This window comes from Microtus pennsylvanicus, chromosome 19, assembly GCF_037038515.1.
Source record: "Microtus pennsylvanicus isolate mMicPen1 chromosome 19, mMicPen1.hap1, whole genome shotgun sequence".
NCBI lineage: Eukaryota > Metazoa > Chordata > Mammalia > Rodentia > Cricetidae > Microtus > Microtus pennsylvanicus.
The window spans coordinates 16,760,398-16,787,470 of record NC_134597.1 but is presented as its reverse complement, the minus strand read 5'-3'; positions in this window follow the sequence as shown (position 1 = coordinate 16,787,470).

Genomic DNA, 27,073 nt, shown 5'->3' with positions numbered 1-27,073 from the left:
AGTGGGGTTGACGAGATGTCTCAGTGCTGAACGTTGGTTGCTGTTTAAGTCTGACCACTGAAGATCAACCTCTGGAATTCACATAAAGATGAAGGGATAGGACTGACTTCTCAGAGGTTTCCTCTGGTCTCTCTGTGTGTAGTGGCTTTCACTTTCTTCCTCCTCCTCCTCCTCCTCCTCCTCCTCCTCCTCCTCCTCCTCCTCCTCCTCCTCCTCCTCCTCCTCCTCTTCCTCTCCCTCCTCCTCTTCCTCCCCCTCCTCCTCCTCCTCCTCCTCCTTCTTCTCTCTCTCTCTCTCTCTCTCTCTCTCTCTCTCTCTCTCCTCTCTCTCACTCCTCTCTCTCTCCTCTCTCTCTCTCCCTTAGATAGTGATAGCTATCTAAGCTCTTATTGAATACAATACCTTTTCCTTTGTATAAATTGATTTTAAAGTGGTTTAAATATATTATATGTTGTATGCATGTTTATGAGTTAAATTGCATCTGATTTTCATTTTGTCATGTTCTTGTATTATTTTAATAATGTCTTATTATCTCCTCTATCATAAATTCAGCTAAATTTTTATTAAAATTAGTTTTACAAGGAATTATAATGGACACATAGCTTCTTAGGAACTCTGAATCCCCAATGTAGCATTCTGTACATAGGATCTACCCAACAGCTTACTCTAATTTCCTATTGTTGTGTATCTTATTTTCTCTCTTTTTTGATTTATTATTAGTATATATGTGAACATCTGTGTGCATGTATGTGCATGTGTGTATATGGGTGATAAAAGAGGCCAGAACAGGATGTCAAATGCCCTGGAGTAAGAGTTACAGGTCCCCATGAGCCACCCAGTATGGGTGCTGTGGTCTGAAAGCTGGGCCTCCTGATAGAGCAGCAGGTACCTTTAACTGTCAACTACCTCTCCAGCTCCATCTTGTATTATAGTCTTATGGCTGCTAAAGTGTGTTTGCTCTCAGATATCAACTATGTTGACATTTACAATGTTTCTCAACTGTAGTGCCTGTTGTTTATTTGTGGTTTTGAGGCTTTTATTAATCAATATTATTTTAGATTTGACTTTGCTATGCATGTGTGTTGCTTTGGGGAATTGATGAAGTTCTTTCAGGGCTGGCCTTAACTCATTTATTCTGACACTATGTGTGTATAGAGAGGGACTGGGCTACACAATCCACAGCAACTGTCCAGACAGCAGAGGACAACTCCCGGAAGTTGGTTCTCCTCCTTCACCTGGCTGAGGCCAAGCCACCCTTGCTGTTGATGTATGCTGTAAACTCTTGATGGCCCAAGAGCTTACAGGTGATTCTCTTGACTCTGCCTTCCATCTTCTCATGGGCATGCTGGGATTACATACATGCACCATAGCATCCAACTTTTTGATACTGGTTGCGAGGATCAAACTCAGATTGCCAGACTTACGTAGCAAGATATTTTCCCCACAGAACTATGTCGTAGACTCCTGGGTTGGAACTTAGAAAGTAAAAATTGGAAAAGTGGTTGGCCTAATGCCTTTCTTGTTAAGACAGAGTTGTATTGTGTAAGCCTGGCTGTCGTGGAAGTAGCTCTGTTGTACAGGGCTGACCTTGAACTCACAGAGATCTACCTGCCTCTGCCCAGAGTGCTGGGATCAAATATGTCTGCCTGGCAAGCTTGGCTTAATACAATAAGTATGATTGTTTTGTTCCCTAGTGAATAAAAATGAGGACTTCTGGGTATGGTTGAGAAAAGGGGTTTTGTTGTAGATATAAGGTAGAATACAGCCAGGGACATCAGGAAGGTTCCAGACTGAATTGAACCAGCAGAAGAAAGGTTGGGGAGACTGGAGTAAATGAAAGACAAGGGCAAGAGGGAAAGTGGATCAAAAAAAGGAGCAGCAGACTTAGAAGCCAAGAGTGAGCTATCCAGGAGCCAAGGACCAAAAGAACACATGGCTGAAATAGCAGGTTTATACAGGAAAGAGAAGCTGGAGGAAAGGAAGCAGAGCCCAGCCCCTGTGCTAGAGAGATGAAAAGGAGGGGGCAGGGTAAGAAGTGCTGGGATGAGCCCCAGGTACAGAGTGAGGTTTGTCCAAGGTTTCTTTGGGACCTGACACCCAGATCATCTCCAGCTAAGAACAGCTTGCCTCTTGATAATCTCATTATAAGTTGATAAGGTCAGTTAGGAGTGCATTGAATCTGCAAGCCAAACACAAGGTGTTTGCAGGTTCTTTCCTGATGACGTGGCTGACTGGGAGCTGCTCACTGAATAAGAGAGCATTATGTGCCCTGCCCTTAATATTATCAAAACTCAGAGTCACTCCTTTTTTGCAGCAGGACAAAGGCTATGGATCCTTAGGCTGAGCTCTCTGGCCAGGAGCTGCTTGTGTTCTTTCCCTCCCTCTCAGACCTCCACTATACATACATTTCATGTTTCACTCCAGGTATTTTCCCAGCAGTCCCAAGGTCAGTGTTTATGTTCTTCCTCATCTCTTTTTCTTCCCTCTGCTTTAGTTTGTTTAGTTTCTCTAGACCATGCATGCTATAGAATAGTCTGGAAGCTCATTAACCTTTATATATAAACTACAGTGGGGGTTACACTGATTCAGTGTCTCTAATAAAATTCACAAGCAGTGACTTTATGTTTGCTTAATTTCACTGAACTTCTAAATGTGTCTCCTTTGGTATATGGCAAAATTATTTGGTAGATGAAATATTCACTTTCCCACAATACATTATATTAGTTTTAAACTTACAATACAAATGCTGTCATCCCAATAATGCCTTTCTTAAACATACCTTAGTGTTCTTCTGTAGCTCTTTTCAAAAAGTCTGTCCTGCTAGGACTGTACTGATGTGTGATTCCCCTCTGTATGCTATGAATATGTTTTATTACCATTGGTTAATAAAGAAACTGCTTTGGCCTATGGCATGGCAGAACAGAGCTAAGTGGAAAAACTAAACTGAATGCAGGGAGAAAGAAGGCAGAGTCGGGCAGATGCCATGTAGCTGCCAAAGGAGAAAGATGCCAAAACCTTACCAGTAGGCCACAGCCCCGTGGTGACACATAGATTAATAGAAATGGGTTAAGTTAAGATGTAATAGCTAGAAAGAAATATGCCTGAGCCATCAGCCAAATAGTGTTGGAATTAATATTTGTGTGTGTGTGTGTGTGTGTGTGTGTGTGTGTGTGATTATTTGGGTCTGGGCAGCTGGGAAACAAAAGTATAGTCTCCATTTACAAATGATGCCCAAGCTTTAGGGGCTGACCCACAGGACTTGCCATCCACTTCAGTCTGGTGCTTGTCTGCCCACTTGGGAACAGAAGGAACATAGCTTCCACCAGCAGTCCTAGATGTACCTCCGCCATATTGAAAGGTCAAGAGAAGTGGAGCCAGCGCCCAGGGCTGCCATGACCACGCCGTTTACCATTTTAAAATGCTCTTAGTCAGAAAAGGATTTCAGATACGCAATAAGACAGAATCATGCATGAACATAGTTGAACACATGTCCTTGTGGTATGATTGAGGATCCTTCGGATATATACCTAACAGTGGTATTGCTGGGTCTTGAGGAAGGTTGTTTTCTAATTTTCTGAGAAATCGCCATGCAGATATCCAAAGGGGCTGTACCAGCTTGCATTCCCACCAGCAGTGAAGGAGTCTTCCCTTTACCCCACAACCGCTCCAGCATAAGTTGTCATCAGTGTTTTTGATTTTAGCCATTCTGACAGGTATAAGATGGAATCTCAGAGTTGCTTTGATTTGCATTTCTCTGATGACTAAGAATGTTGAGCATTTCCTTAAGTGTCTTTTATCCATTTTAGATTCCTCTGTTAGAATTCTCTGTTTAGGTCTGTATCCATTTTTAATTAAGTTATTTGCTCTTTTGATGACCAATTTCTTGAGTTCTATGTATATTTTAGAGATTAGACCTCTGTTTGATGTGGAGTTAGTCAAGATCTTTTCCCATTCTGCAGACTGTCATTTTGTCTTGTTGACTGTAGCCTTTACAGAAGCTTTTCAAGTTCAGGAGGTCCCATTTATTAATTGTTTCTCTCTGTGCTACTGAGGTTATATTTAGGAAGTGGTCTCCAGTGCGAACACATTCAGTATACTTCCCATTTTCTCTTCTATAAGGTCCAGTGTGGCTGGCTTTATGTTGAGGTTTTTGATCCATTTTGACTTGAGTTTTGTACATGCTGATAGATATGGATCTATTTTAATTCTTCTAGATAATCAACATGTATATTTTAAAGATATCGTGACTTCAAAATTTGAGTCTAAGAATATGTTACTTTGGAAAAGAGGTTCTCCTTTTGTTTCCACAGAAGATGAGAACCTGTGGATTCCTTCCGGACTAATGTGATTTGATGGAACAAAACCCTTTAGAAGGTCTTCATGACCCCTAAAAATAATTCGTCAAACAAAAAGCAGGAAGCGATTTGGAGAAAACTCTGCCAAAATTATTAAAATGATTGTTCATAGTGATTGTTTACATTTAAAGGGGGATATGATATAGAAATGAATAATTAACATTGGTACAGACTTTGGTATATTGATACAGATTTAAGGCCAATTTTGTTATATGCATATTTTTACTCTTGTTTAAGGTATTATGTTCAAACAGATCATTTAAAAATGTAATGTGTAATTAATAATTAGAGATTAATAGATAGTCCTCTATAATAGTCAAACTGCTAATCATGTTAGGTTTTTTCAGATGTACAGAGATATATTTCAGTTAAATAATCTTTAATACTTCAAAGATCAATGGAATAAAATATTTAAAAGGTTTTAAGCACTTAAACTTTTCTCAACAGGGAGATATGTTTGCTTCTGGCAGCACCAATTACTTCAGAGAGGTTGACAAGTATTGAAGAAACCTGTTATGGAATTTGCCTTCAGTATGAAAAGGCTAGCCATTTGGGCAAGAAGCTGCTCTTGCCTGGACTATTTGATGGTATGTTTTATGAACTGGATATGCAGGACCTAGAGAAAAGTGACTGTAGAACTTTCCAAAAGATGAAATTGTCCTTTATGGTTTCTGCCTCATGAAAGAGTCTATCCGACATTCTACAGGACATAGAAGGAAGTGACTAAAAACTGCCAATATAGGTGAAACAGTCTTTCAAATTTCCTGCTTCATGGAAAAGTCTGCCAGATACTATAGGCCTGTAGGCTGAAGATGGATGTCCCAGTGTAACAGAGGAACTTTGGTTGACTCTCCAGGCAGTGAGGTGTCTATCTCAATTCTAGAGTTTTCAAAGTTGCTTACAATGCACTTCCTGTTTACTTAGGTAATATTATATCCTTCTGGGGTCTGTGGTGGAGTGGAGGACAGATACTTACAGTTATTGGTTATAGTTTTACTTAGTTATGATAAAAGATAACGTAGATATGAAACTTTAGACTCACAAAAAAATACTGAAACTGCAATTCTTGCTTGATTTAGACAGAAAGGGGAAGATGATATGGGATTCCCCTCTATATCCTATGAATATGTTTTATTACCATTGGTTTAAAAAGAATCTGCTTTGGCGTATGTCAGGGAAGAATAGAGCAAGGCAGGAGAAAAAATAAACTGAATGCAGGGAGAAAGAAGATAGAGTCAAGCAGAAGCCATGTAGCTGCTGAAAGAGAAGGATGCTGGAGCCTTACCAGTAGGCCATAGCTTCATGGTGTTATATAACATAGATTAATAGAAATGGGTTAATTTAAGATGTAAGAACTAGATAGAAATATGCTTGAGCAATCAACCAAACAGTATTGCAATTAATATGGTTTCTGTCTGATTATTTGGGTCTGAGTGCTCGGAACACAAGCAAGCAACCTCCCTTTACACTGCACAATTAAATTCTTACATTCATCAGTGCTGGTAATTGAACTCAGAGTCTTCCTTTCTCATGCTAAAATTATCCCTAGTTACTTAGAATAATGATGTTACCAACAGATTCACCACTTTGTCTATTTCTGTTTCTTGAAAATGTTTAAACATTAACATAAACTCATTTATGGGTGGAGAAATGGTTTTGGGGTTAAAAATACTTATTGTTCCACCAGAGGACTACAGTTTGGATCCAGTTTGAGTACCCACGTTAGGTGGCTTACAACCACCTATAATTCCAGTTCTAGGGGATCCAAAATTTTTTTCTGTCCTATGAAGCACCAGCACACACATGGCATACACCCCAATAGATGCAAACCCACATAGATAAAAATAAAATAAGTTATTGAAAGGTAAATAATAAAACAATTAGCTGGTTTCCAAATTAAATTATAAGGTGTATTTGTTAAGACATCTGGTTTATATATGTGTTTTACCCTACTCCTTTATCGTCTTCGTAAATAACTCAATGAGTGCAGAGATTATTTCCCTCACTATTAAAAGATATATATACCTCCATACATGTGTGCATATTTGTACATATATATTCCCACACATTGTATTAGTTAGACGTTCCCATTAATGTGGGAGAGAAACAACTTACAGGGAGAATTATTTATTTCAACTCCTGTTTGCAAAAATTTCAGGACATTGTGGCAGAAAAGACATGATGGATCAAATGTACAGCCAAGAAACAGGGAAAAACAGTGACAAGAATGAGCTTTGACAAATGTGCTCAATCAAGCCCAGCCTGTACTTATGAACTGCCTTAATCTAAACTCAACATTCTAATACCTTCCCAGAATGCTGTGTTAGTATGAGTCTATCAGCTCATTAAATAAGAGATGAGATGATATAATTACCTCTAGAACCCAAAGATGTGTTTTACTTATCTTCTAGATGATTCTCTACCTAGTCATGTGGTCAATAATAATTAATAATCACACTCTCATTAAAGCATAATAATAATAAGCTACACATCCTTTTCCTTCATATTGTTTCCCCAATAAATTTTAGAGATTTCTCCAAACTGCATATACAATTTAATATTCACATATTATAATTTTACACGAACATACCACTTTATTATGTGGATGCTACATAATTTATTTAGCCAGTCTTATACTAGGATAACTGAGTTGTTTACATTTTTATCTCTTAGATCAAAAGTCAATTACATATCAATTCATTTACTTATTTATTGTTGTGTGTGAGCACGTGAGTGTAGGCACCGTAGGCACACATACCACCACATATATGTGGAGGTCAGAAGACAGTTCTCATGAATAGTTCCCTCCTTACACATGGGTTCCGGGAACTGAATTCAGGTCATCAGACTTGGCATCAGGCACTTTTTACTCTCTGAGCCACCTCACCAGTCCAAGAAATATCTTAAAGCTATGTTTTCATGTTTTTCTAGTGTATCTATTGTTGGACTACTGTGGTGGTTTGAAAGAAAATGGTCACGAAAGGGAGTGGTACTAGTAGGGGGTGTGGTTTGGTTGAAGTAGATGTGGTCCTTTTAGAAAGAAGTGTGTCACTGTGGGAACTGGCTTTGAGGTCTATGCTCAATCTACACCCAGTGTGGCAAACTACTTTCTGTTGCCTGCTGATCATGCCTGCCTGCATGCCACCAAGTCCCACCATGATGACAATGGACTAAAACCTCTGAACTTTAAGCCACCCCATTAAATAATTTCCTTCATAAGAGTTACCATGGTCACGGTGTCTCTTCACAGCAATAGAAACCCTAACTATGACAACTACCTTTGTGGGAGTGGAGTTTGGAGAGAAAACAAAAAAATAACTGCATATGTACTTACATTATGTGTTTTTAATTTTTCTCCTGTAGGAGGCCCAAAAATGTAAACCAATTTCCACCCTGTCTGAAGGTCAGAGAGTTTCAACTTGACCTAAATTGTTGCCATTCCACCCTTTCCAAAGGTCAGAGAATTGTAACTTTATTCCTTCAAGGTTATTTTCTGTTTCTACCTCAAACGAAGGTCCCACCTAGATTTAGACCAGAGAGTTCTGCTCTCTCACGGTGATAGTCAACTGGTGTGGCTAATAGCCAGACCTTGTGTTTCAGGTATGGAGAAGTAAATCTCTTTCTACCTCAAACAAAAGTCTAAGGATTCAACAAAGTCCCTACTCCCTTAGGGAGATAACAATGGATTCCATCCAGGGAGTGGTTTGCCTACAGAATGTTTTGGTCTAGGTTATGAGTGTTACTTGCCTTGTTCTAGTAAAAGAATGTTTAACTGAGAATGTAACCTCCAGTCTTCAATAGGTGTGTTCATTTCCTTGTATCATGTTAATGTAGCTCTTATATTACTCCTGCCTTTTGGGGTCGGCGTATTTATTTTAAGCAAACGGAAATTAAACGCGGGTGATTTCAGTATTCACTGGAACTCCTCCCCAGTACTATCCTATGTTTTCTGTTTTATTATTTTCACTCTCTTCTTCGTTCTCTTTACTATTTTTCTAATCCTCATGCCCCTACCCTGGTAAGTGGTATCTTTGTCAAAGCTGATCTCCAATAGTTTCATCAGCTTTAAGTGAGCAGCCCTGCTTCCCTGTGGCCTCAGCATCAGACCGAGCTTTGAACTTTTGAAAGCCTGCCCATCTGATGGGTGAGGAAAAGGTTCCTTCTACTGCCAGGATCTTGGGGTTTTCACTTACCCTGCAAAGAACAAATTGTAAACCACTTTGCATAGTGTCCCAGACCCTAAATGAGGGTTTCATTTACCATGTAATTTATTTCTAGTTCATGTTTCTGTCCTGAACAAGCTTTTGGGTTTGAGGTTATAAACAAGATAATTTGACTGTTTACTTGTGGTTGAACAAATGGCTTAAATATACACATGGAAAAAAATCCTTTCAGAAGGAGAGAAAGTGGGGCAATCATTTCCAAAAATTATCATCTGTTTGTCTGACAAACTTTTGATTCAATAATGTTGTAAAAACACTTGGTTTTATTATTTAAAAGACTTTTCTTTTTCCAGTCAAAAGATCGCTGATAAGCTAAATGAAAATATCTGGTAGCCATTTACTTTTATACTCACTCTCATTAGAGTGACTTGGATTAGATATTCAAGCTTTATTCCCTAATGTCTTCTTTTACTTCAAATTTTGTTCAGTTTCCTACATGATAATTTGCATTTTGTTTTTTCTCATTAAAAAAAACTGCAGGTTTTTTTTTTCCCAATTGGGTTCATTATAGCCCACACTTGCCTAGAACTTACCGTGCAGTGAAGATTGGCCTTGACCTCCTAAGTACTGACAAGGGCTAAGATTGCAGGCATCTGCCACCATTCCTATATCCTTTCTCACTTAAAACATGTTATTTACTCTCCTCCGCTCACACTTCCTCTTTCATCTTGGTTTCCTCTTGCTGCGTAGCCAGTTTTGTCATCTGAGTCAATTGTCTTAGTTAGGGTTTCTAGTTTCTGTGAAGTGACATCATGGCCACAGCAACTCTTACACTGATAAACATCTAACTTGAGCAGACTTACAGTTTAGAGGTGCAGTCCATTGCCATCACAGCAGGAAGCATGGCAACATGAAGGCAGACATGGTGAGGGAGACATATGGAGAGTTCTACATATGGATGGGCAGGCAGCAGGGAGAGTAACACTGGGCCTGCCTTGGACTTCTCACACCCCAATACCCACACCCAGTGACATACTTCCTCTAGCAAGACCACATCTCCTTTAGCAAGCCACACCTCCCAACTGTGCCACTCCCTGTGACTCTATGGGGCTATTGTTATTCAAATCACCAGAGTCATGATTTACGGTGGCTTCAAAATGAAGGTATACTTGAGTGTGTGCACATGCGTGTGTGTGCGCGCGCACGCGCGCGTGTGTGTGTACATGTTCCGACAGAGTTTTGATATTTGGCCTTGAACTTATGAGCCTTCTACTTTAGCACCTCAAATCCTGGGACTGCTCACATGTACCACCATACCTGGCTCAAGAAACTGCTTTTAAAGAAAGATGTCTTTGGGCTGGAGAGTACTGCCATCTATATAAACTACTTTCATTCTAAGAACAAGGCTTTAAATTTCATCTCCAGGGATGCTGGCACACTCTTATAATCCCAGCACTGGGAAGGCTAAGATAGTGGCTTCATGTGGGATGCCCCTCTGTATGCTATGAATATGTTTTATTACCATTAGTTAATAGAGAGGCTGCCTTGGCCTATGGCACAGGACAGTATAGTCAGGTGGAAAATCCAAACAGGGATAGTGGGAGAAAGAATGTAGTGTCAAGGAGATGCCAGCAGTCACCAGAGGTTCAAGATGTGAGGTAACAAGTCACGAGCCTCATGGTACAATATAGAATAATAGAAATGGGTTAAGTTGTAAGAGCTAGTTAATAATAAGCCTGAGCTAATAGGCCAAATAGTTTGTAATTAATATAATTAATAACAGAGTAGTTATTCGGAAACTGACAGGTGGAAGAGAAACCTCCAGTTACAGTGGCTCCCTAGGGTTCGGGAGCAACCCCAGAGCCTACTTAGAACATTCCAGGCCAATGAAAGACCCTGCCTAAGAAAAAATGAAACAGAAAATAAAGGTTACTTGATGTCATCAGGTTGTCCTCTGACCCTCTGACACACACATGCATGCTAACTACATTCACCAGTGCATCAACAGAACACATGCACATGCACACTCTTGTCTTCCCGGACTTGATGAGGTTAACTCTCATGGGATACAAGAATTATAGGCCTAAGGCCATGGGGAAGGTTGGCATATCTGTGCTTTCTTCTGGGACATGTTATCACTGTCTGCATCTTTCTCTAGTCCACTGATCAAACATTCATGGTCTACCTAGTAAATGTGAACTACTGAAGCAGGGAGCAGGGACACATAAATGTGGTGGTGTTCCTATTCTGAGAAGCGTCACAATTTAAGAACCTGACTGATTCCAGTTATAGTGTGTGACTGTAACAGGCACGCAGAAATCCCTTCTCACTCCTGGATGACTGACTCCTATCCTTTTGTCTCTGTGGCCCAAGGCTGAGAAACTTAAAGGACAATTTACTTGGGCTCCTGTCTCAGAAGACTGAGTCATGGTTGGTTTGCCCCATGTACTTGGGAAGAACATGATCGTAATGGGAGCTTGTAGAGGTGCTTAGCTCACATGGACTGATTATAAGGTGCCAAAGAGGAACAGGCTGGAGACAAAATATCCCGAAGATATGCTTCCAGGGATGACTATCTTCTAAAGTTTTCAGAACCTTCCAGCACAGTGCCGCGAGCTGAGAACTAGCACTCCAACACATTGGTCACTTTTTGAAAATGGAGGGGGGCACCTCACCTGCAAGATATGGCACCTACTTGCCTTTTCACTGAATTTGCCACAGTCTCCGAGAATGCCTTCTAACTGACTTCCTCCATTCCCAAAGTTGCTTGGGAACTTGAGGCTCTCCACTCAGGAAATATTTTCCCCCTCATTCCACCCCTTCACCCCTCCACAGTATTGTCATTGTTTCTTTTCCTAGCTTGAAAGTTCAAAAGACCCAGGAAGAAAGCTTAGCTTAGCTTAGCTTAACTACAAGTCCTAGCACCCAACACAGTGAGCTATCTGTGAGATGTTAAAAAAAAACACCGAGTCGACCACACAAGTACTTAGTGTGTGTACTGAACAAAAGAAGTAAAGAGAAGAGAAAGAAAGCACACGTCCTAGTGAAAATAGAATAAGTCAGGATGCTACAAATCAAATAACTTCTCAGAAGTATGTGTGAATGATTATATTGGGGATCTAGTGCTAGTTCTTATCTCGTGAACCGTAAAAGTATTTTTAAAAAACTGCTGTTTAAACTTACTTAACTTCCTTGAGTGATAATGATTGCTACCAGGTAATTCTAATGAATAATTCTTTGTGACATTTATAGGCAAGTACAATGACTAGGCAAATCCTATAATGTTAATCAGTAATCCCTGACAGCTTGGGCACCACTGTAAGTCGCAGCGTTTAGGACACAGTGAATTACTATTATATCTGTCCAGGTACAAGCACAACTGAAAATCAAAGTATGGTGTGTGTGTGTGTGTGTGTGTGTGTGTGTGTGTATGGACTGGAAAATATGGAAGCTTTTCATTTATATCATACTGTTCTATAGTTTTTCTGCTTATTGTTTGTTGACTGAGGTTTCTGTCCTACCCAGTCTCACAGTCATTTGGTCTCAAAGAAATACACAGAGGCCTGCATTAATTATAAACTGATTGGCCTATTAAATCAGGCTTCTTATTAACTTTTATAACTTATATTAGCTCATATTGTTTGTGGTAGCCAGATGGCTTGGTATCTTTTTGGTGAGGCAGTCACATCTTGCTTGCTCTGTACCTGGCTTCCTCTGTGTCTGGGTGATGTGAGGGGTCAAGGAGAAGCCACGTAGCCCCACCAGAGACAGATGCTGGAACTTTACCAGGTAAGTCACAGCCTCAATGCAATACACAGATTAATAAAAATGGGTTAATTAATATGAAAGAGTTAGCCAATAAGAAGCTAGAGCTAATGACTCAAGCAGTGATTCAATTAATACAGTTTCTTTTTGGTTATTTCAGGAGTCTGGGAAGCTGGGAAATGAACAAGCAGCATCCATACAACAAATTGACACTCCAGTGTGTTCTAGCTAAATCCATGTAAAACCTAAGAAAGCTCAAAAAGGAATTCTAGACACAAAAGAAAAGAGTTTAGCACAATTTCTTAGTAGCCACAATTTTTTTTTTCTAGACTGGCTTACAGTATGCAAGCACCACAAGGTGAAGTAAAAACTGCACAGCTTCTTACTCCAACTCTCTCAGGAGGTCTGGCTACAGAGTATTTGAGTGAGGTCTGTGAGCAGACTGTTACAACTTGCATAGTAGCAATATAGAACTACTGTGGGCCTGAAAATGGGGCTGTGAGCATGGCTCACACTAAACAGACCTCCGCCCCACAATGTTGGACTGGGCAGATCCAAAAGACAAAGCAGCCTTAGTTTCTGCTTAGCATTTTAAGAAGTGCTTCTGGTCAGAAAATAATTACATATACACAATAAAGACAGATTCAGATAAAAAGAATCTCTAATTGGGTCACAGTGCTAAATAAATGTACATAGGCTTGGGAGAGAGAAGAGAGTACAAAAAGTTATAAAAAGAAGTAAATGTTTTTTAAAAAAATAAAACAAAGTCTTGGAGACAGAGTAAACTTGTAGAAAAAGCAATAGAGAAAGAAAAATAAGCCACATAAAGATGGAATATACACAGAGAGTCTGGATTATGTATATTACTGTGTTTTCTTTGAATTTTTTAACTATGAAGGAGCTAAGTAACCAACATATATATTTTAGAGGTCTCTTGTCTTCAAAATGTGTGTCTAAGGATATGTTGCTTTAGAAAAGAGGTTCTTCTTTTATTTCAACAGAGGATGAGAACCCTTCAAGACTAATGTGGTTTAATGGATCAAGACCCCCTGAAAGGTCACTGTGAACATCCCCTAAAAATTACTTTGCCTAACAAAAAGCAGGAAGCAGTTTAGATAGAACTATGCCCATATTCCCAAATACTCTTTATAATTGTTTCTTTACATTTAATGGAGGATATGCTATAGAAATTTGCATTGATATGGATCTTGGTTTATCGACACAAATTTAAGGTCAATTTTGCAATATATATTTGCAAAAGAGATTAAGAGATTGTGTTTGTACAGCTCATTTAAAAATGTAATGTATAATTAAGAAATATAGGTTAATAGATATCATCTATAATTGTCATGCTTGTAGTCATGTTAGTTAGGTTTTCTAGATATATGAGATATATTTCAGTTAGACAGATATTCTTTAAATCTTTCAGAGACCTTCAGAATATGGCACTTAGGACTTTTCATGACATGAGACACATCTGCTCCTTACTTCAAGAGGAAGATGGGCATTGAAGAAACTCCTTATGGAGTTTGCTAGCCATCTGGGCAAGAAACTGTTCTTGCCTGGACTGTTTGATGCTATGCTGTATGAATTGAACATGCAGGACCCACAGAGAGATGACTGCTGAACTTGCCTAAAGGTGAGACAGTCCTTCAGGGTTTCTGTTTCATGAAAGAGACTGCCAGATTCTGCAGGACACAGAAGAAAGTGACTGACAAACTGCCAATATAGGTACAACTATCTTTGAAATTTTCTGCTTCGTGGAAAAGTCTGATGGATACTATAGGCCTTTAAGCTGAAGATTGGATGCCCCAATGGTACAGAAGAACTTTGGGTGACTGTCCAGGCAGCAAGAAGTCTCTGTCAATTCTAGACTTTCAAAAGTTGTTTACAAAGCACTACCTGTTTACTTAGGTAATATTATATCCTTTTGGTGTCTTTGAGGGAGTTGAAAATTAGATAGCTATAGTTATAGTTTTCCCTAGTTATGATAAAACATAAAGTAAATATAAATGGTGTAACTGTAATTCTTTCTTGATACCTGTTTTGTTATATGTAATTTTACTGTGTTAAAGGTAAAGCCTTCCTTTTTATTTGAACAGAAAAAGGAAAGTAATATGGGATTTCCCTCTGGATGCTATGAATACCATTGGTTAATAAAGAAAGCGGGCTTGAGCCTGTAGCAGAGCAGAACAGATCTAGGCAGGGAAAACTAAACTGAATGCTGGGAGGAAGAAGGGCAGGGTCAAGAAGCCATGTCACCCCACTGAAGACAGATACCAGAACATTACCTGGTAAGCCCCAGCCTTGTGGCAATACACAGATTAATAAAAATTGGCTAAATCAATATGTAAGAGTTAGCCAATAAGAAGCTAGAGCTAATGGGCCAAGCAGTGTTTTAATTAATACAATTTTTGTGAGATGGATGGATGGATACCTTGCTCAGCTTGTATATACTAGGGAGGGCCTTGGACCTTCCCCACAGCAATGAGCCTTACCCTCTCTAGGATAAAGATGGGTGATGGGGTGGGTGGGAAGATGGAGGGAGTGGGAAACGGGGTGGGAGTGCAAACTGGGATTGGTATATAAAATAGAAAAAGATAATTTGTTTTCTTATATTAAAAACATAAAATAAAATAAATTATAAAAAAGATGCTGAATAAAAATGATATAAAAAGTACTAAGGTTAAAAAGGAATGTATTTAATAATGCATCATATGCAAATTTATAAATGGCCCTTATTCTTCCTTTTTAATTTTTTATTGTTTATTTCTTATTTTATGTGTATGAGTGTTTAACTGCTTGTATATTTATTTATTCACTATTGTCAGACCAAAACAGGAAAAATATGCCTTGCAGGTTTACAGGTTCTGTTTGCAGTTAAGAATAAGTTCCTGTTTGTCCTCTGTTTGACCCATCTGCAGAGGATGTGCTTGATAACCTGTGGGCAGCGGGTAGGCGGTCAGGAACTCCATGGGGATGTATGTTCATCTCTGATCAGACCTGTTGGGAAACATGGTGGCATCTTTCTGCAGTCACAACACTTGGGAGGTAGAGGCAGGTAGATCAGAAGTTCAAGTCATCCTCAGCTTTATACCAAGTTTGATGCTCACCTGGGTTACATGAACTAATGACCTACCCCCCTGCACCCAAATAAAAACATCTGTAGCACTGAAGATACTTGAGTGCCTCCTTGCTTTTGTTTTTACTGAATTATTTTTTATGGTTCTTATTCTTGTGGAGAAAGAAACATGAAATAGCTTGGTGTCTAGCTCTTTATTTTCGTTGATAAGGTAGCTGTTGCTGCTGCTGCTGCTGCTGCTGCTGCTGCTGCTGCTGCTGCTGCTGCTGCTGCTGCTGCTGCTGCTGTAATGTAGACAATGCCTTCTTCAGCACCAGCGTAGTCTGGAGCAGGATCATTCTGAGGTACTAAACAAACCAGAAAGTGTCTGAATCTTAAAACAACGCACTGAGCCAGGCGGTGATGGCACACACCTTTAACCCCAGCACTTGGGAGGCAGAAGCAGGCGGATCTCTGTGAGTTCAAGGCCATCCTGGTTTACAAGAGCTAGTCCAGGATAGTCTCCAAAACTACAGAGAAACCCTGTCTCAAAGAACAAAATACAAAACAAAACAAAATACACTGGAATGTCTTACTCTTACTATGTATCTTTTGTGGGTTAGTAATGGCATTTTCTGATCTTTCAAGGACCCAAACTACTAGAGCAGTCACTAAGTCACTATCTGAACTGTTACTGTTTAGTATAATAAAGAGAAAAGGCACTTTTTTTTCATTCAACAAAAATATTTGTTATTTTTATTCCAAATGAAGCTTCCCCTCCCTCCTCTCCTCCCATTCCCTTCTCTTCCTTACCTCCTTCTGCCCCTCCCCCCACCTCAATCCATGGCACCGAAGTTTCTGTTCAGAAAGGGGCAGACCTCCCATGGGTATCAACAAAGCATGGTGTATCAAGTTACAATAAAACTAACCACCTCCCTTGTTTTCAGGCTGGGCAAGGCAATCCAGTATGAGGAATAGGTTCCCAAGAGCCAGCCCCTGCTCCCATTGTTAGGAGTCCCACAAATAGACCAAGTTACACACTTAGGTCAGTCTTACGTAGGCTCCCTCATCATTGGTTCAGACTCCAAGAGTTCCTATGAGACAGATTAATGTTGTATCTGTGAGTTGACCCCTCTGATTCCTAAAATCTTTCCTCCCTCTCTTCAGCAGGATTTCCCAAGATTGGCCTAATGTTGGGCTACGGATCTCTATATCTGTTTGAATTAGTTACTAGATGAAGGCTCTTTGATGACAACTGGGGAAGTCACCAACGAAAAGGCACTTTTTGATGTCTGACAGCAACGCTTCAGTGACTAAGTACATAGTTATCAGGTGGTTTTTGTCAGACTCAGTCATATCCTCATCCAAATCCAAAGTCTAAGTCTATCAAGTAAAAGGGAGAAGTCCTAGATAGGGCAGGGAATGATTGATGAATGTTCCAGTGACTGCCACAGCTCACTCAAAGAAAAGACATAATGAATATGAGTGTGTGCTAATATCTACGCCAGGCCAAGCAAACAACCGTTTATTCAGTAGACTAAGCAGACCAGATTCGATTGCAGGGTGTTTGGGGGACTCAGTTTGGGTCCCTCTTATTAGTGAGCATCAATATTGTCAAAGACTTCTGTGTGGGTCTGCACCAACAGGGGTCCTAGAGCTGAGAAGTAGCCACGTGCCTCCATCCCTAACCCAAAAGCTGTATCCAACTGATAATCACTTGCAAATGAAAATTAGGTACACAAACATACATGCAGGCAAGACACACACACACATAGACTAAGAAAAAATAATTGAAAGACTAATAACTCTGAGTATCATAGTTATTTAAAGTTATGTATTTTTGAGAACTTTTCAAGTGAAATCATTTTCCCATGCTTTGACAGACTCTTCTTGAGAGTTCATAAATTATATGAACTTAAGTAGTATAAAGAATAGTCTGTCTTTTACAGAAGTCTCCAAATCACCTTTTTATGATATCTTCTGCTTATAGGAAAGAGCTAATTTGCGACACGAGTGAGAAAAAAAAGAAGGAACTAATACAATTGGCACATTGAAAACATATTCATTACAAATGAAAGTCTACATTCTTAATAATCTCCACATTTATCTTTTGTTACTCATTTTTACTGTACCAATCTTAAGGGCTGTTGTTTTGTTAACAATTGTGATGATAACAAGAACCATAGCCTAAGTAAATGTCACTTTGAGTTCACTTTTCATTGGCCGTCAACTGCTAGACATGTAGTCTACCAATGAGTAGTTTGCTTCCCTGTTGTACATCCCTTGGAGAAAACTAATTTTTTATTAGCAAGTGGTTATCGGTTGGAGATTGCTTCTGGGTTAAGGAAAGGGACATGTGTCCCCTTCTCTTCTCAGCTCTAGGATCCCCCCATTGGCGCAGACCCCTACAAGCTACTGCATCGGTGTCTGCGAGTTCATATGTGTGGGGGTCATGTGGATTTAGAGGGCCTTGTTTCCTTGGTTCCTTCTTCCCCTCTGGCTTTTACTCATTTCCTGCCTCTCCTTGTAGGGTTCTCTGAAGGGAGGGATTTGATGGAGACATCCCATTTAATGTTGAGCGTTTCATGGTCTCTTACTTTCTGTATAATGTCTGGCTATGTATGGGTCTCTGTATTTGTTCCATCTGATGCAGGAGGAAGCTTCTCTGATGCTGATTGAATAAGGCATTGATCTTCGAGTACAGAAAGTCATTAGGATTATTTATTGCTATGTTTATTCTTTTTTAAAAACAGCAGTATTTGATTTTTGCCCTAGTTCCTGAACTAACTAATCTCATGTTCTTGGTCACCCAAGCAGCACTGGGTATGGGTTCCTTGTTGCAGAGTGGGCCTTACGTCAAATCAGGTATCGTTGGTTACCCCACAAGCTCTGTGCCACCTTGCACCAGCATATCTTATAGGCAGTGTATTTTTGTAGATCAGACACGTTGTGGTGAGCTGGTGTTTATGTTCTTCTTTGGTGGCATGTGGACTGCCTTCCTTTATCAAATACACTGGCTAACACAAGTGAGTAAATGCTCTATGTAGGCACTAGCTTGACTTCTTCGTGTACCAGAAGCGGTGTAGGTGTTGTCTTCAGCAGTTCGGCCTTGCCATCAACTTGTGGAGAGCAACCTATAGTCTTGGAATTTCCCATATGAGCCCTTTGGCCAACAGCTCAATTATATGTAACGTATTCCCAGTTTTAGTGGCAAGAGATGTCCACTGGGTTTCTGTCATTGGAAGTTCCTTGCCTTATACCCTTCTGTCAGGACTTTCTCTTTGCTTTTCTTTTTTGTCTTTTTTTTTAATTTTAATCTTTTTTGTTTATATATTTTTCTTCTCTTTTTTATCCCACAGGTCCTCTGTGTGTGTGTGTGTGTTTGTGTGTGTGTGTGTGTGTGCATATGTACATGTACACACTCAAAGACATGAATAAGAGGAATAAATGTTTGACTGGCTGTTACGTTTTCTAGTAGATGGTATTTTGTGCCTTAGAAATAACCGTGCTTTTATGATTACGGCTATGACTTCAATTGATCTACTCTGCCTTCTCTTTCTCTAAAATCATTGAACAGAAATGCAGCCTTAATCTTTTTTGTTATTCTTCTTCATGAAACCTCGCATGGAGCATAATTATTCTTGTGACTATGGGGTAGCAGGAGATTCTTTCTCCTCTTTTAAAGACTGGCGTCTTCAAAACTGCTGGATTAAATTGGTACTAGACACACGGGTGGGAGAAAAGACATGGGAGCTCTCTCACATGCGTGGGGGCATCCCATATGACAGTGGTATGCAAAACCCACACAGCCTTCTTCACAGGGAGGTGCAAATGGGGCTGGAGGCAGTTTGGGGGTGGTCAGTGATGTTTATGGGAGGTGAGCAGCCCTGGAGACTGTTCTTGGTCTGTGAGGAAGTTGTCTGGGCTCTGGGTGTGGGATATGACTTCCAGTCATCTCTGTTTGGCATCAGTTTAATACTGCTTGGAGAATGAAGTTTCAGGGGAAGAACTGAAAGGCAGTTGTGTTCTCTTTTCAGCAGATTTGCCTTTGAGTAGATAAGGCGACTTCAGAGCCAGCCTTCCCTAAGTGACTGGGTGGGTGGATTGGCTAAGGCAGAGCCATCTTGGATCTGATGCAGCTTGTTTGGTTTTCTGACTTCCTTTACTTCAAAGGATTTGGCGTGCTCAAATACTATTTAGAGTATGGCTTTCTGAGCCCTCAGCACACAACAACCACTGCAAAGAAGACAGAGTGCATACGGCAAGTTTCCCATTTAACCAGTCTTAATGCTCCATGAGACATGTTCAGTCAGGCAACCGGACGCTTTGAGTACATCCCAGGCAGTGATTAGGAGGCTCTGGGGTTCCACTGCCAGCCCAAATCCCAGACCTGGCAATCCTTCTCCCATCTGGACTTCATCTGCAAATTAAAGATAATAGTAGTATCTCCTTCATAGAGTCTTTGAAGATTTAACCAGCAAAAACACTTTTAAAAATATTTGGTGCCCAATAAGACAAAGTGATTACTGCTTTTCTCCTCATTTTATTTTTGTTTTCTTTCAGGACTTGAATTACAAATGTGGCAGATGTTTAATTGCTATTTTACAAGTGTTCAGCTTTTCCCCTTAAAGAAATTGTCATCCATCAAAGGGAAAAATATTACAGTTTGTGACCTCATTGTGGAGATGAGCAAATACAAAGTCAGCCTAATTAAGATGTATGCTTTCCATTGCCATAAGAGAAATAAAATCAGGCATGAAATACAGTAGAAAATAGTTTGCAGTTACGTGTGAGAGTTACTAACTACAGGTCTGGTGTCTGAAAAATAACATCCAGGCACTACTATTTTTTTTTAATTTATTTATTTATTAAGGATTTCTGCCTCCTCCCCGCCACTGCCCCCATTTCCCTCCCCCTCCCCCGATCAAGTCCCTCTCCCTTGTCAGCTAGAGAAGCTAAATAAGAAGGTGAATCCAAAGACTAACATATAGGCATCCTCCTGAATATTAACCTTCATCAGGCGATGAAAGGAGACAAAGACAGAGACCCACATTGGAGCACCGGACAGAAATCTCAAGGTCCAAATCAGAAGCAGAAGGAGAGAGAGCACGAGCAAGGAACTCAGGACCGCGAGGGGTGCATCCACACACTGAGACAACGGGGATGTTCTATCGGGAATTCACCAAGGCCAGCTGGCCTGGGTCTGAAAAAGCATGGGACAAAACCGAACTTGCTGATCATAGTGGACAATGAGGACTACTGAGAACTCAAGAACAATGGCAATGGGTTTTTGATCCTACTGCACGTACTGGCTTTGGGGGAGCCTAGGCAGTTTGGATGCTCACCTTACTAAACCTGGATGGAGGTGGGCGGTCCTTGGACTTCCCACAGGTCAGGGAACCCTGATTGCTATTCATAGCTCTTAAAACCAGTGGAAATAGTTTTAGTTAATTTACTATTATGAAGATGTGTGTGTGTGTGTGTGTGTGTTTCAGGGTTGGAGAGATAGCACAGTGATTAAGAACATGTAGTGCTCTGATAGAGGACCCAAGTCCGGTTCCCAGCATCCATGACTGGCACGTCACAAACTTCCTATAATTCCATTTTCAGGGGAGCTGATTCTTCTGGCTTATGGGGGCAACACACACACACACACACACACACACACACACATATACCGACAGACATATGCAGAGTTTAAATATAATAAAACTAAATGTTTTCAAATATTTTGTTTTCTTCCCTGTACATCTCCAATTCTTGGTCACTGTTTCACAATAACATGATTAATGAAAGCACTTTGTTAAAAAAAAAAAAAAGCTAGTCATAGTGGTACGTTTTTAATACCAACACTTGATAGGCAGATCTCTGAGTCTGAGGCCAGCCTGGTCTACAGAACGAGTTCCAGGAGAACTGGGGCTACACAGATAAACCCTGTTTCAAAAAAAAAAAAAAAAACCCAGAGCAAAACAAAACAAAAAATAACAAAAAGTAAATAAATACATCTGGAATGGTTTGAAGAGTGCTTCTTCTCCATGTTGACTTATAAGATGGCAGACCTCCTTCTCCTCTTTGAGGAGCCGTCATACATCTTTCTAAGCTTAGATTTCCTTCTATGTCTCCTTTGTGCTTTCAACAAAGTGGCGTAGCTCTTAGAGTTTCTAAAGTAGAGTTTCCTTCATTGGTGTCACATTAGAGCTTCCGCTTGCTTTCCATCGAATCACTTTCTACACCTACGCTGATCAGTTCAGCTACACAACGCTCCTCAAATCACCTAACCATAGCTCCAGAACCAGCAGAGTCCACATGCCCAGGCCAGTGCTGTCGTCTAACTCTGGAATATCCTGCATAGACCCATAGGCTGAGGTCTAGGCCTCTGAGGAGGTACTACAGGAGGTGGGGCCTTGTAGTAGGAAGTCGGGTTGTTGGTCGGTGCCTCATAGGAGACACTAGGATCTTAGTCCTCACTGTGTCTTCTCTTGTTTTCTGGCCTCCGAGAAGTGAGCACCTGTGCTCCACTCAGCCTTGATGCTCTGCTTTGGTATAGACTAAAGCAGCAGGACCAGGCAGCCATGGACTGAAACCTCTGTATCCATGGACAAAACAAATTTTTCCACTTTTTAAATCATTTCAGCTGTTTTTGTCCTGCCAGTGAAAAGCTAACAAAGTCATCTGCTGTAGCTCTCCTTACCTTTGACATGCAAAGCTATGTGCACAATGCAGTAAAAGTTCATGCCATGCTCTGTTGATAGTTCCTTGGGAAGCGCTACCATGCTCTGAATCCATGGCAATCTCTCTAGCCCTTCAAATAAAATATCTCAAGCTTCTTGAGTCTGTTCTTAAATTCCTTTATCCCTGAGACTAGGAATTTTAAGAGGGGAATCCCAATTTTTCTACTAACAGTAGAGTACTTGCCTAGCCTAGAGGCGATCATAGCTTCAATCCCCATTACTGCAGAAAAGACTTGAAAAAAAGAATTCCTTATCTGACAAAATGGATTAGTAAGTTATGTTTGGTGTTAAAAGCAAATTCTGCACGCTCAAGTCCCCAAGAGAATCAACTGACAATATTAGTCTTTAAATGTAAAAGTATTTCATCATCTGTTTCAAGAGCTGGGAAACTACGAGGTGACACAGGTACACTCTTTATTTTCTGCCTGTGAACTGATATTTGGAGAGGATCGTGATTGGTTCACACTACAGCAACTGTCCTTGCTATGTGCAGTTACTCAGTGAGGACACTGTACTCCCTGAAACACAAGCTGTACAGTTGAAGGACTGCCGTCATACAACTAAGGTAACTGAAGTGACCATATCATGGGGCCAATCAAAGTGAAGATTTCTGATATGTGAGTATGAAAATACCCGTTTTCACAGCCCACGTGTGTGTTATTCTAAAATTGACAAGAGAAAAGCAGTTTATTAAAATGTAGGGCAGGAGGTATACATCTGTGAAAATAACGACGATCAAAGAGACGGAAAGAGAGGGAGGAAGAAATTAGGCTAGAGAAGTGATCTGGCTAGGTTCATGTCAACTGGACACACACTGAAATCATCTGAGAGGAGGGACCCTCAATTAAGAAAATACCTCCAGGGGAGCTGTAGGCAAACCTGTAGAGCGGTTTCTTAATTAGTGATTGATATGGGAGGGCCCAGCTCTTTATGGTAGAGCCACACCTGAGCAGTTAGTCCAGGCTCTGTAAGAATGTGGGATGTGTGTTATGGTTTTGGTCCCTGGTCCCTTTAAGAGACAAGCCACATCCACTTCCTCCCCCATCCGCTGAGGCAGGCTGATCTTCAGCTTCCAGCCTGAGCTTGCTCTCTTTTCCATCTTCCTCTCAGAGAGGGAGCTTTGCTTCTGCCTCTCTCCCCATTCTCTGCTTCCCCCCTTCTCTGTCTCTTTCTCCTCTCTCCTCTCTCTCTCTCTCTCCCTCTCTCTCTGTCCCCCCCCCTTTACCCTTCCTCCTCCATAACCCCCTGAATAAACATTCAACCTCACCCTGCATGTCCTGTCTATCCATGTTTCTGTCTTCTGCCCGCCCGCCATGTGTCTCCCTGCCTGGAACCAGCCATTGCTCAGGGACCAGCAGCCGTCTCTGCCTGGGACTGGCTGCTCCCAGGGCCCACTGTCTGCCACCACATGGCCCGCTACCACCATTTGGGACCTACAGCATTTCTGCTGCCTACTGCCACTGGGGATCTTGCAACATTTTTTTTTTAAATTATAAAAATGGGCAAGCCATGAGGAGCGACCCGGTAAGTAGGACCCATCCATGGCCTCTGCATCAGCTCCTGCCTCCAGGATTCAGCCCTGTTTGAGTTCCTGTCCTGACTTGCTCTGATGGTAGACTATGCTGTGAAAGTATAAGCCAGATGAACACTTTCCTCCCCACCTTACTTTTCATCACAGTGTTTCATCTTTGAAATAGCAATGCTAAGACAAGAAGATCAGTCAAGTGTCTATGTAAGGAGCTAGAGTTTGCCTCTGTTGAATACTTAAAGACAGTATGGACTCCGGAGCCAGGAAGTTCACAGTGAGTCATCAGATCCCAGCCTCAGCAGACTGACTGAGGGGCAGTTTTAACCAAAACAGGAAGGATCCCCCCCACTGCCCTTCCTTCCCCCCCTCCCGATTTCCTTTTGAAAGGGTCTCATTTGTTAATAACCTACTGATATAAACACCCAGCATATCTGTGGAAATGAGTGAAGCTGCCTGGAGCTAGCCCCACTCGCTGCCCCCTCCTCCCAGCAGCTATGACACCCAGAAAAGCCATCAGTGTCTTGCTCAATACCATGAAAAGGGAAACTGAAACCAAAATCTGAGACCTTAAGTGAGCCAGGGGAGTGTTACCAGGTTACCCAGTGTTTGGTTTCCATCTGCCAGTGTGCGCACTTGGCCATTCAATTCTACTCAGCCCGAAGCCTTCAACTGTCCCCTATGAATAGAGGGGAGACCACACCCTGTATCTTATTTAGTACCTCCAATATAAAGCCTCTACTCTGTAACAGCCCCTAGGGAGAATGGGCCAGTGAAATTTACTCCCCAACCTACTGCTTGATAGTACCAACATTCGCTACCAAAATTCAGAGGTCCTTCCCCTCTAAGCTCAGAGGGGAAGGCCACCTCTAAAATTCCTACCTGCAAGGAATTTACTCCTGCTGTGAGCAGCTGTTGACTCTCCTAAACTGACTCTTGTGTTAGGTGGTCAATATTATTGAAGGACCTGCTCCCCTGAAACCCCTCTCTATTCATCCCTGTCCTGAACTTGGAAGAAGTGATTGCCTGTAAGCACAGCAATCGAAGAAGAAATGACTTGCTCAAGCTACTCCCAGTGCTGCTGGCTAAGAGCCTAAGGAATTCTCGGGCACAGCTGTAGCTGCAGACACAAATTTCACGGCCAGTCAGTGTGAGTCAAATTTATATATTAGAAAGCACCAGAAATGTCACTCGAAGAGATGAAATGGACAGAGCAGACGTGAAGCAGGACATAGACTTTGTGCCTTTTTCAGCAGTCGTGAAGATTGCATGCAGAGCCTCACACATCCATGCTCTTAGGCACACTGCCTTTGATCTTTACCCCTGTCCTCTTTTTTGTTTGTTTGTTTTTTTGTTTTTCGAGACAGGGTTTCTCTGTGGTTTTGGAGCCTGTCCTGGAACTAGCTCTTGTAGACCAGGCTGGTCTCGAACTCACAGAGATCCGCCTGCCTCTGCCTCCCGAGTGCTGGGATTAAAGGCGTGCGCCACCATCGCTCGGCAGTACCCCTGTCCTCTTTTGTGTTTTTTTCTTTTGTGACAGGGTCCACCTGATTTGCTCAGGTTAGTCTTGAACTCATTCTGCAGTTGGGGCGGGCCTTCGACTCTCAGTTTTCCTGCCTACAGCCTCTGGAATAGCTAGGGTTTTAGGCCTGTGACACCAGGCCAGATTTGTGTCATTCTCTTGGTTTTCATTGCTGTTGTTTTTGAGACAAGGTCTCCCGTAGCCCCAGTTGGACTTGAACTCACTATATAGCTGAGATTGGCCTAGATATTCTGATCGTTTTGCTTCTACCTATCAAGGATCCAAGCATGCGCCACCATGCCCAGCTGCACTTAAGTGTCTTAACAGTAGTCATTGGTCTGTTTCTGTGGCTTTTGAAGCTACACGTTCGAAGGATGTCATTGACAAGAAGGCCGAAATCTTAAGCAAACTTTACAAATCAAATGAAGCCTAAAAGTTAAGTTAAACTCGTGAACTGGTTGACTTCTTTTATGTTGAATATTTTCTTTCTGTAAAGGTGATGATGTAGTTCCTGAGGGGCGTTGATGAGGTCAGGTAAGGATGGAGTATAGGTACAGTTAAAAATCAGATGACCCAGAGTGTGAGACGTGGAACCATTGTGTGTGGATTTTCAGCTGTTCCACTGCTCTTAATAGAGACACCACTTAGAAAAGGAGCCATCTCTATTCAGGGGAATTTAGAGCAGCTGGGTCAGTTGTATTAGAATTCTTGACTCTCAGCCCATGAGAAATAAGCCAGATCCAGAGAAAAGAGAAACTGCTTTCTTTTCTTGTGTTCCCTTTCTCTTTCTAACCTGACTCACACATTGACATTCTCCAGCAAGAATTCTTGGGCCTCAGCCCCAGGCTATCCACACAGTCTAGCTCTCATAGTTGATAAGGGAATATTGTCCCTTTGCCTTTTCTAGGTCAGTCGGTCATTAACCCTTTCCCTGACAATAACCACGCTTGTTATCTTTCAGCCCTGGGCATTTCCGACTTTCCATAGTGATTGCCCATTTGTAAGTGATCTCATACATAACTAGAGATCTTATTTATAGCATTTCCTCACAAACTAGACAGTGTTTTGAGTTGTTATTCCAAAGACTGGAATCAGTTCTTGCTTTTACATTTCACCATGTTCACACAGTTTACGAATCAATGAGGTATATACATAGGCCCTTGGGGAGAGGCACTCTATTCTGTAATATAGTACAGCTACACAGCTCAGTAATAGAATGCTTGCCTACAGTATAAGTGAAATAAAAACAATGGACACAAAAGGTAAATACTAGGTAATGCTAGAAGCCTCAATTCCATAAAATTCAGTAAGAGTTACTCTCCCTTTTTTAGCAACGTGTGGGATGTGCCTGTCCCTTATTGGGTGATCACACACACACACACACACACACACACACACACACACACAAATCCCAACAAACACAAGAAAACACTAAGATGTCTCTAAGGCCTAAGGGAACACTAAATTGTATCTTACATAGGCAGGGATGTCCAAAGTAATACTGTCCTCAGGATCACCATGCCACAAGCTGCTCCAACAACCTAATAAATGCCCTAAATGCCCGAGTCTCACAACATCAGTATAGTTCCATTTTCTCCATCTCTTTTCCTTCCAATGAGAACCATTGTCCTAGGGTTTATCCTCAGTCTCGGATTTTATTTTTTTATCACAAGGACAATCTCTCCTCTCTAGCATCACCTGGCATGGAGTCATTCCAGAGAGACAGAGAGAGAAAGGGGGGAGGGGATGCATAGAGAATAAATACAATACTTTTTAAGATGTATGAGCCTAGAAAAACTGCAGACATTTCCTCCAAAAGCCTTCATCTTTACCCTTTCCACTTGGCCACAAGATTTCTCTTAGCACCTTTGAAACAGGTTTTGTTTTTGTGTGTTTTGCCAACTTCATAATACACTTGATTGGGACCTTGTAGCTTGATTACTGAAACAGT